The sequence below is a fragment of the Oryctolagus cuniculus genome, chromosome 6 (genome assembly GCF_964237555.1).
Source record: "Oryctolagus cuniculus chromosome 6, mOryCun1.1, whole genome shotgun sequence".
Classification (NCBI taxonomy): domain Eukaryota; kingdom Metazoa; phylum Chordata; class Mammalia; order Lagomorpha; family Leporidae; genus Oryctolagus; species Oryctolagus cuniculus.
In genome coordinates, this window is record NC_091437.1 from 65,475,834 (window position 1) to 65,488,228 (window position 12,395).

Sequence of the window (12,395 nt, forward strand, 5' to 3'; positions counted from 1 at the left end):
TGTTAAATTTCACCCGAAATCCACAAAACTTTGTCCAGATACTCCTGGATGAAAACAAAACTTTCTGGTGTGTTGTGGCTATCTCAATCCCAGATCGTGCTACAGCCTCTGTGTGTGTTTGTGTTTTCTGGACATTCTCTACGGACTTTACGGTTTTGAATGCATTTTAGCATGTAAGTTTTTTTGTTTTCAGCAGCAAACGCTAATTGGTTCCACCTGGAGTCAAATCCTCCACACATTCGTGTTTTCCAGGAAGAAAGCTTCAGAAACCTGAGAAAACATGATATTTCTTTCTGAAAACATGACATTGGATGCATTTGCCAAACAGGAAGATTGTGCTTTTCTCCAAAACCACTTTCACGGTCATTTTTGGTTATATTTCACCCGAAATCCACAACAATTTGTCCAGATACTTCTGGATGATAACAAAACTATCTGGTGTGTTGTGGCTATCTCTATGCCAGAGCTTGCTACAGCCTCTGTGTGTGTTTGTGTTTTCTGGACATTCTCTATGGACTTTACGGTTTTGAATGCATTTTAGCATGTAAGTGTTTTTGTTTTCAGCTGGCAAACGCTAATTGGTTCCACCTGGAGTCAACTCCTCCACACATTCGAGTTTTCTAGGAAGAAAGCTTCAGAAACCTGAGAAAACATGATATTTCTTTCTGTAAACATGACATTGGATGCATTTGCCGAACAGGAAGATTGTGCTTTTCTCCAAAACCACTTTCACGGTGATTTTTGGTTAAATTTCACCCGAAATCCACAACAGTTTGTCCAGATACTCCTGGTTGAAAACAAAACTATCTGGTGTGTTGTGGCTATCTCAATCCCAGATCTTGCTACAGCCTCTGTGTGTGTTTGTGTTTTCTGGATATTCTCTATGACTTTACAGTTTTGAATGCATTGTAGCATGTAAGTTTTTTGTTTTCAGCTGGCAAACGCTAATTGGTTCCACCTGGAGTCAACTCCTCCACACATTCGAGTTTTCTAGGAAGAAAGCTTCAGAAACCTGAGAAAACATGATATTTCTTTCTGTAAACATGACATTGGATGCATTTGCTGAACAGGAAGATTGTGCTTTCTCCAAAACCACTTTCACGGTGATGTTTGGTTAAATTTCACCCGAAATCCACAAAACTTTGTCCAGATACTCCTGGATGAAAACAAAACTATCTGGTGTGTTGTGGCTATCTCAATCCCAGATCTTGCTACAGCCTCTGTGTGTGTTTGTGTTTTCTGGATATTCTCTATGACTTTACGGTTTTGAATGCATTGTAGCATGTAAGTTTTTTGTTTTCAGCTGGCAAACGCTAATTGGTTCCACCTGGAGTCAAATCCTCCACACATTCGAGTTTTCTAGGAAGAAAGCTTCAGAAACCTGCGAAAACATGATATTTCTTTCTGTAAACATGACATTGGATGCATTTGCCGAACAGGAAGATTGTGCTTTTCTCCAAAACCACTTTCACGGTGATTTTTGGTTAAATTTCACCCAAAATCCACAACAGTTTGTCCAGATACTCCTGGATGAAAACAAAACTATCTGGTGTGTTGTGGCTATCTCAATCCCAGATCGTGCTACAGCCTCTGTGTGTGTTTGTGTTTTCTGGACATTCTCTATGGACTTTACGGTTTTGAATGCATTGTAGCATGTAAGTTTTTTGTTTTAAGCTGGCAAACGCTAATTGGTTCCACCTGGAGTCAACTCCTCCACACATTCGAGTTTTCTAGGAAGAAAGCTTCAGAAACCTGAGAAAACATGATATTTCTTTCTGTAAACATGACATTGGATGCATTTGCCGAACAGGAAGATTGTGCTTCCTCCAAAACCACTTTCACGGTGATTTTCGGTTAAATTTCACCCGAAATCCACAACAGTTTGTCCAGATACTCCTGGATGAAAACAAAACTATCTGGTGTCTTGTGGCTATCTCAATCCCAGATCTTGCTACAGCCTCTGTGTGTGTTTGTGTTTTCTGGACATTCTCTATGGGCTTTACGGTTTTGAATGCATTTTAGCAGGACCCTTATTGTTTTCTGCTGGCAAACGCTAACTGGTTCCACCTGGAGTCAAATCCTCCACACATTCGAGTTTTCTAGGAAGAAAGCTTCAGAAACCTGAGAAAACATGATATTTCTTTCTGTAAACATGACATTGGATGCATTTGCTGAACAGGAAGATTGTGCTTTCTCCAAAACCACTTTCACGGTGATGTTTGGTTAAATTTCACCCGAAATCCACAAAACTTTGTCCAGATACTCCTGGATGAAAACAAAACTATCTGGTGTGTTGTGGCTATCTCAATCCCAGATCTTGCTACAGCCTCTGTGTGTGTTTGTGTTTTCTGGATATTCTCTATGACTTTACGGTTTTGAATGCATTGTAGCATGTAAGTTTTTTGTTTTCAGCTGGCAAACGCTAATTGGTTCCACCTGGAGTCAACTCCTCCACACATTCGAGTTTTCTAGGAAGAAAGCTTCAGAAACCTGAGAAAACATGATATTTCTTTCTGTAAACATGACATTGGATGCATTTTCTGAACAGGAAGATTGTGCTTTTCTCCAAAACCACTTTCACGGTGATTTTTGGTTAAATTTCACCCAAAATCCACAACAATTTGTCCAGATACTCCTGGATGAAAACAAAACTATCTGGTGTGTTGTGGCTATCTCAATCCCAGATCTTGCTACAGCCTCTGTGTGTGTTTGTGTTTTCTGGACATTCTCTATGGACTTTACGGTTTTGAATGCATTGTAGCATGTAAGTTTTTTGTTTTCAGCTGGCAAACGCTAATTGGTTCCATCTGGAGTCAACTCCTCCACACATTCGAGTTTTCTAGGAAGAAAGCTTCAAAAACCTGAGAAAACATGATATTTCTTTCTGTAAACATGACATTGTATGCATTTGCCGAACAGGAAGATTGTGCTTCCTCCAAAACCACTTTCACGGTGATTTTCGGTTAAATTTCACCCGAAATCCACAAAACTTTGTCCAGATACTCCTGGATGAAAACAAAACTATCTGGTGTGTTGTGGCTATCTCAATCCCAGATCGTGCTACCGGCTCTGTGTGTGTTTGTGTTTTCTGGACATTCTCTATGACTTTACGGTTTTGAATGCATTGTAGCATGTAAGTTTTTTGTTTTCAGCTGGCAAACGCTAATTGGTTCCACCTGGAGTCAACTCCTCCACACATTCGAGTTTTCTAGGAAGAAAGCTTCAGAAACCTGAGAAAACATGATATTTCTTTCTGGAAACATGACATTGGATGCATTTTCTGAACAGGAAGATTGTGCTTTTCTCCAAAACCACTTTCACGGTGATTTTTTGTTAAATTTCACCCGAAATCCACAAAACTTTGTCCAGATACTCCTGGATGAAAACAAAACTTTCTGGTGTGTTGTGGCTATCTCAATCCCAGATCTTGCTACAGCCTCTGTGTGTGTTTGTGTTTTCTGGACATTCTCTACGGACTTTACGGTTTTGTATGCATTGTAGCATGTAAGTTTTTTTGTTTTCAGCAGCAAACGCGAATTGGTTCCACCTGGAGTCAAATCCTCCACACATTCGAGTTTTCCAGGAAGAAAGCTTCAGAAACCTGAGAAAACATGATATTTCTTTCTGTAAACATGACATTGGATGCATTTGCCGAACAGGAAGATTGTGCTTTTCTCCAAAACCACTTTCACGGTGATTTTTGGTTATATTTCACCCGAAATCCACAACAATTTGTCCAGATACTTCTGGATGATAACAAAACTATCTGGTGTGTTGTGGCTATCTCTATGCCAGAGCTTGCTACAACCTCTGTGTGTGTTTGTGTTTTCTGGACATTCTCTATGGACTTTACGGTTTTGAATGCATTGTAGCATGTAAGTTTTTTGTTTTCAGCTGGCAAACGCTAATTGGTTCCACCTGGAGTCAAATCCTCCACACATTCGAGTTTTCTAGGAAGAAAGCTTCAGAAACCTGAGAAAACATGATATTTCTTTCTGTAAACATGACATTGGATGCATTTGCCGAACAGGAAGATTGTGCTTTTCTCCAAAACCACTTTCACGGTGATTTTTGGTTAAATTTCACCCGAAATCCACAAAACTTTGTCCAGATACTCCTGGATGAAAACAAAACTATCTGGTGTGTTGTGGCTCTCTCAATCCCAGATCTTGCTACAGCCTCTGTGTGTGTTTGTGTTTTCTGGACATTCTCTATGGGCTTTACGGTTTTGAATGCATTTTACCAGGACCCTTATTGCTTTCTGCTGGCAAACGCTAACTGGTTCCACCTGGAGTCAACTCCTTCACACATTCGAGTTTTCTAAGAAGAAAGCTTCAGAAACCTGAGAAAACAAGATATTTCTTTCTGTAAACATGACATTGGATGCATTTGCCGAACAGGAAGATTGTGCTTTCTCCAAAACCACTTTCACGGTGATTTTTGGTTAAATTTCACCCAAAATCCACAACAGTTTGTCCAGAAACACCTGGATGAAAACAAAACTATCTGGTGTGTTGTGGCTATCTCAATCCCAGATCTTGCTACAGCCTCTGTGTGTGTTTGTGTTTTCTGGACATTCTCTATGGACTTTACGGTTTTGAATGCATTGTAGCATGTAAGTTTTTTGTTTTCAGCTGGCAAACGCTAATTGGTTCCACCTGGAGTCAAATCCTCCACACATTCGAGTTTTCTGGGAAGAAAGCTTCAGAAACCTGAGAAAACATGATATTTCTTTCTGTAAACATGACATCGGATGCATTTGCCGAACAGGAAAATTGTGCTTTTCTCCAAAACCACTTTCATGGTGATTTTCGGTTAAATTTCACCTGAAATCCACAACAATTTGTCCAGATACTCCTGGATGAAAACAAAACTATCTGGTGTGTTGTGGCTAACTCAATCCCAGATCTTGCTACAGCCTCTGTGTGTGTTTGTGTTTTCTGGACATTCTCTATGGACTTTACGGTTTTGAATGCATTGTAGCTTGTAAGTTTTTTGTTTTCAGCTGGCAAACGCTAATTGGTTCCACCTGGAGTCAAATCCTCCACACATTCGAGTTTTCTAGGAAGAAAGCTTCAGAAACCTGAGAAAACATGATATTTCTTTCTGTAAATATGACATTGGATGCATTTGCCAAACAGGAAGATTGTGCTTTTCTCCAAAACCACTTTCACGGTGATTTTTGGTTAAATTTCACCCAAAATCCACAACAGTTTGTCCAGAAACACCTGGATGAAAACAAAACTATCTGGTGTGTTGTGGCTATGTCAATCCCAGATCTTGCTACAGCCTCTGTGTGTTTTTGTGTTTTCTGGACTTTATGGACTTTACGGTTTTGAATGCATTGTAGCATGTAAGTTTTTTGTTTTCAGCTGGCAAACGCTAATTGGTTCCACCTGGAGTGAACTCCTCCACACATTCGAGTTTTCTAGGAAGAAAGCTTCAGAAACCTGAGAAAACAGGATATTTCTCTCTGTAAACATGACATTGGATGCATTTGCCGAACAGGAAGATTGTGCTTTCTCCAAAACCACTTTCACGGTGATTTTCGGTTAAATTTCCCCCGAAATCCACAACAATTTGTCCAGATACTCCTGGATGATAACAAAACTTTCTGGTGTGTTGTGGCTATCTCAATCCCAGATCTTGCTACAGCCTCTGTGTGTGTTTGTGTTTTCTGGACATTCTCTATGGACTTTACGGGTTTGAATGCATTTCAGCAGGAGCCTTATTGTTTTCAGCTGGCAAACGCTAATTGGTTCCACCTGGAGTCAAATCCTCCACACATTCTAGTTTTCTAGGAAGAAAGTTTCAGAAACCTGAGAAAACATGATATTTCTTTCTGTAAACATGACATTGGATGCATTTGCCCAACAGGAAGATTGTGCTTTTCTCCAAAACCACTTTCACGGTGATTTTTGGTTAAATTTCACTTCAAAACTACAACAATTTGTCCAGATACTCCTGGATGAAAACAAAACTATCTGGTGTGTTGTGGCTATCTCAATCCCAGATCTTGCTACAGCCTCTGTATGTGTTTGTGTTTTCTGGACATTCTCTATGGAATTTATGGTTTTGAATGCATTGTAGCATGTAAGTTTTTTGTTTTCAGCTGGCAAACGCTAATTGGTTCCACCTGGAGTCAAATCCTCCACACATTCGAGTTTTCTAGGAAGAAAGCTTCAGAAACCTGAGAAAACATGATATTTCTTTCTGTAAACATGACATTGGATGCATTTGCCGAACAGGAAGATTGTGCTTTTTTCCAAACCCACCTTTACGGTGATTTTTGGTTGAATTTCACCCGAAATCCACAACAGTTTGTCCAGATACTCCTGGATGAAAACAAAACTATCTGGTGTGTTGTGGCTATCTCAATCCCAGATCTTGCTACAGCCTCTGTGTGTGTTTGTGTTTTCTGGACATTCTCTATGGACTTTACGGTTTTGAATGCATTGTAGCATGTAATTTTTTTGTTTTCAGCTTGCAAACGCGAATTGGTTCCACCTGGAGTCAAATCCTCCACACATTCGAGTTTTCTAGGAAGAAAGCTTCAGAAACCTGAGAAAACAGGATATTTCTCTCTGTAAACATGACATTGGATGCATTTGCCGAACAGGAAGATTTTGCTTTCTCCAAAACCACTTTCACGGTGATTTTTGGTTAAATTTCACCCAAAATCCACAACAGTTTGTCCAGATACTCCTGGATGATAACAAAACTTTCTAGTGTGTTGTGGCTATCTCAATCCCAGATCTTGCTACAGCCTCTGTGCGTGTTTGTGTTTTCTGGACATTCTCTATGGACTTTACGGGTTTGAATGCATTGTAGCATGTAAGTTTTTTGTTTTCGGCAGCAAACGCGTATTGGTTCCACCTGGAGTCAAATCCTCCACACATTCGAGTTTTCTAGGAAGAAAGCTTCAGAAACCTGAGAAAACATGATATTTCTTTCTGTACACATGACATTGGATGCATTTGCCGAACAGGAAGATTGTGCTTTTCTCCAAAACCACTTTCACGGTGATTTTTGGTTAAATTTCACCCGAAATCCACAAAAGTTTGTCCAGATACTCCTGGATGAAAACAAAACTATCTGGTGTGTTGTGGCTATCTCAATCCCAGATCTTGCTACAGCCTCTGTGTGTGTTTGTGTTTTCTGGACATTCTCTATGGACTTTACGGTTTTGAATGCATTTTAGCAGGACCCTTACTGTTTTCTGCTGGCAAACGCTAACTGTTTCCACCTGGAGTCAAATCCTCCACACATTCGAGTTTTCTAGGAAGAAAGCTTCAGAAACCTGAGAAAACATGATATTTCTTTCTGTAAACATGACATTGGATGCATTTGCCGAACAGGAAGATTGTGCTTTTCTCCAAAACCACCTTCACGGTGATTTTTGGTTAAATTTCACCCGAAATCCACAACAAATTGTCCAGATACTCCTGGATGAAAACAAAGCTATCTGGTGTGTTGTGGCTATCTCAATCCCAGATCTTGCTACAGCCTCTGTGTGTGTTTGTGTTTTCTGGACATTCTCTATGCACTTTACGGTTTTGAATGTATTTTAGCATGTAAGTTTTTTTGTTTTCAGCAGCAAACGCGAATTGGTTCCACCTGGAGTCAAATCCTCCACACATTCGAGTTTTCTAGGAAGAAAGCTTCAGAAACCTGAGAAAACATGATATTTCTTTCTGTAAACATGACATTGGATGCATTTGCCCAACAGGAAGATTGTGCTTTTCTCCAAAACCACTTTCACGGTGATTTTTGCTTAAATTTCACTTCAAAACTACAACAATTTGTCCAGATACTCCTGGATGATAACAAAACTATCTGGTGTGTTGTGGCTATCTCAATCCCAGATCTTGCTACAGCCTCTGTATGTGTTTGTGTTTTCTGGACATTCTCTATGGAATTTATGGTTTTGAATGCATTGTAGCATGTAAGTTTTTTGTTTTCAGCTGGCAAACGCTAATTGGTTCCACCTGGAGTCAAATCCTCCACACATTCGAGTTTTCTAGGAAGAAAGCTTCAGAAACCTGAGAAAACAGGATATTTCTCTCTGTAAACATGACATTGGATGCATTTGCCGAACAGGAAGATTGTGCTTTCTCCAAAACCACTTTCACGGTGATTTTTGGTTAAATTTCACCCGAAATCCACAACAAGTTGTCCAGATACTCCTGGATGATAACAAAACTTTCTAGTGTGTTGTGGCTATCTCAATCCCAGATCTTGCTACAGCCTCTGTGTGTGTTTGTGTTTTCTGGACATTCTCTATGGACTTTACGGGTTTGAATGCATTGTAGCATGTAAGTTTTTTTGTTTTCAGCAGCAAACGCGTATTGGTTCCGCCTGGAGTCAAATCCTCCACACATTCGAGTTTTCTAGGAAGAAAGCTTCAGAAACCTGAGAAAACATGATATTTCTTTCTGTAAACATGACATTGGATGCATTTGCCAAACAGGAAGATTGTGCTTTTCTCCAAAACCACTTTCACGGTGATTTTTGGTTAAATTTCACCCGAAATCCACAACAATTTGTCCAGATACTCCTGGATGATAACAAAACTATCTGGTGTGTTGTGGCTATCTCAATCCCAGATCTTGCTACAGCCTCTGTGTGTGTTTGTGTTTTCTGGACATTCTCTATGGACTTTACGGTTTTGAATGCATTGTATCATGTAAGTTTTTTTGTTTTCAGCAGCAAACGCTAATTGGTTCCACCTGGAGTCAAATCCTCCACACATTCGAGTTTTCTAGGAAGAAAGCTTCAGAAACCTGAGAAAACATGATATTTCTTTCTGTAAACATGACATTGGATGCATTTGCCGAACAGGAAGATTGTGCTTTTCTCCAAAACCACCTTTACGGTGATTTTTGGTTGAATTTCACCCGAAATCCACAACAGTTTGTCCAGATACTCCTGGATGAAAACAAAACTATCTGGTGTGTTGTGGCTATCTCAATCCCAGATCTTGCTACAGCCTCTGTGTGTGTTTGTGTTTTCTGGACATTCTCTATGGACTTTACGGTTTTGAATGCATTTTAGCAGGACCCTTACTGTTTTCTGCTGGCAAACGCTAACTGTTTCCACCTGGAGTCAAATCCTCCACACATTCGAGTTTTCTAGGAAGAAAGCTTCAGAAACCTGAGAAAACATGATATTTCTTTCTGTAAACATGACATTGGATGCATTTGCCGAACAGGAAGATTGTGCTTTTCTCCAAAACCACCTTCACGGTGATTTTTGGTTAAATTTCACCCGAAATCCACAACAAATTGTCCAGATACTCCTGGATGAAAACAAAGCTATCTGGTGTGTTGTGGCTATCTCAATCCCAGATCTTGCTACAGCCTCTGTGTGTGTTTGTGTTTTCTGGACATTCTCTATGCACTTTACGGTTTTGAATGTATTTTAGCATGTAAGTTTTTTTGTTTTCAGCAGCAAACGCGAATTGGTTCCACCTGGAGTCAAATCCTCCACACATTCGAGTTTTCTAGGAAGAAAGCTTCAGAAACCTGAGAAAACATGATATTTCTTTCTGTAAACATGACATTGGATGCATTTGCCCAACAGGAAGATTGTGCTTTTCTCCAAAACCACTTTCACGGTGATTTTTGCTTAAATTTCACTTCAAAACTACAACAATTTGTCCAGATACTCCTGGATGATAACAAAACTATCTGGTGTGTTGTGGCTATCTCAATCCCAGATCTTGCTACAGCCTCTGTATGTGTTTGTGTTTTCTGGACATTCTCTATGGAATTTATGGTTTTGAATGCATTGTAGCATGTAAGTTTTTTGTTTTCAGCTGGCAAACGCTAATTGGTTCCACCTGGAGTCAAATCCTCCACACATTCGAGTTTTCTAGGAAGAAAGCTTCAGAAACCTGAGAAAACAGGATATTTCTCTCTGTAAACATGACATTGGATGCATTTGCCGAACAGGAAGATTGTGCTTTCTCCAAAACCACTTTCACGGTGATTTTTGGTTAAATTTCACCCGAAATCCACAACAAGTTGTCCAGATACTCCTGGATGATAACAAAACTTTCTAGTGTGTTGTGGCTATCTCAATCCCAGATCTTGCTACAGCCTCTCTGTGTGTTTGTGTTTTCTGGACATTCTCTATGGACTTTACGGGTTTGAATGCATTGTAGCATGTAAGTTTTTTTGTTTTCAGCAGCAAACGCGTATTGGTTCCGCCTGGAGTCAAATCCTCCACACATTCGAGTTTTCTAGGAAGAAAGCTTCAGAAACCTGAGAAAACATGATATTTCTTTCTGTAAACATGACATTGGATGCATTTGCCAAACAGGAAGATTGTGCTTTTCTCCAAAACCACTTTCACGGTGATTTTTGGTTAAATTTCACCCGAAATCCACAACAATTTGTCCAGATACTCCTGGATGATAACAAAACTATCTGGTGTGTTGTGGCTATCTCAATCCCAGATCTTGCTACAGCCTCTGTGTGTGTTTGTGTTTTCTGGACATTCTCTATGGACTTTACGGTTTTGAATGCATTGTATCATGTAAGTTTTTTTGTTTTCAGCAGCAAACGCTAATTGGTTCCACCTGGAGTCAAATCCTCCACACATTCGAGTTTTCTAGGAAGAAAGCTTCAGAAACCTGAGAAAACATGATATTTCTTTCTGTAAACATGACATTGGATGCATTTGCCGAACAGGAAGATTGTGCTTTTCTCCAAAACCACCTTTACGGTGATTTTTGGTTGAATTTCACCCGAAATCCACAACAGTTTGTCCAGATACTCCTGGATGAAAACAAAACTATCTGGTGTGTTGTGGCTATCTCAATCCCAGATCTTGCTACAGCCTCTCTGTGTGTTTGTGTTTTCTGGACATTCTCTATGGACTTTACGGTTTTGAATGCATTGTAGCATGGAAGATTTTTGTTTTCAGCTTGCAAACGCTAATTGGTTCCACCTGGAGTCAAATCCTCCACACATTCGAGTTTTCTAGGAAGAAAGCTTCAGAAACCTGAGAAAACAGGATATTTCTCTCTGTAAACATGACATTGGATGCATTTGCCGAACAGGAAGATTGTGCTTTCTCCAAAACCACTTTCACGGTGATTTTTGGTTAAATTTCACCCGAAATCCACAACAATTTGTCCAGATACTCCTGGATGATAACAAAACTTTCTGGTGTGTTGTGGCTATCTCAATCCCAGATCTTGCTACAGCCTCTGTGTGTGTTTGTGTTTTCTGGACATTCTCTATGGACTTTACGGTTTTGAATGCATTTTAGCAGGACCCTTATTGTTTTCAGCTGGCAAACGCTAATTGGTTCCACCTGGAGTCAACTCCTCCACACATTCGAGTTTTCTAGGAAGAAAGCTTCAGAAACCTGAGAAAACAGGATATTTCTTTCTGTAAACATGACATTGGATGCATTTGCCCAACAGGAAGATTGTGCTTTTCTCCAAAACCACTTTCACGGTGATTTTTGGTTAAATTTCACCCGGATACTACAACAGTTTGTCCAGATACTCTGGATGAAATCAAAACTATCTGGTGTGTTGTGGCTATCTCAATCCCAGATCTTGCTACAGCCTCTGTGGTGTTTGTGTTTTCTGGACATTCTCTATGGACTTCACGGTTTTGAATGCATTTTAGCATGTAAGATTTTTGTTTTCAGCTGGCAAACGCTAATTGATTCCACCTGGAGTCAAATCCTCCACACATTCGAGTTTTCTAGGAAGAAAGCTTCAGAAACCTGAAAGAACATGATATTTCTTTCTGTAAACATGACATTGGATGCATGTGACGAACAGGAAGATTGTGCTTTCTCTAAATCACTTTCACGGTGATTTTTTGGTAAAATTTCACCCGAAATCCACAACAATTTGTCCAGATACTCCTGGATGAAAACCAAACTATCTGGTGTGTTGTGGATATCTCAATCCCAGATCTTTCTGCAGTCTCTGTTTGTGTTTGTGTTTTCTGGACATTCTCTATGGACTTTACGGTTTTGAATGTATTTTAGCATGTAAGTTTTTTTGTTTTCAGCAGCAAACGCGAATTGGTTCCACCTGGAGTCAAATCCTCCACACATTCGAGTTTTCTAGGAAGAAAGCTTCAGAAACCTGAGAAAACATGATATTTCTTTCTGTAAACATGACATTGGATGCATTTGCCGAACAGGAAGATTGTGCTTTTCTCCAAAACCACTTTCACGGTGATTTTTGGTTAAATTTCACCCGGATACTACAACATTTTGTCCAGATATTCTGGATAACAACAAAACTATCTGGTGTGTTGTGGCTATCTCAATCCCAGATTTTGCTACAGCCTCTCTGTGTGTTTGTGTTTTCTGGACATTCTCTATGGACTTTACGGTTTTGAATGCATTGTAGCATGGAAGAT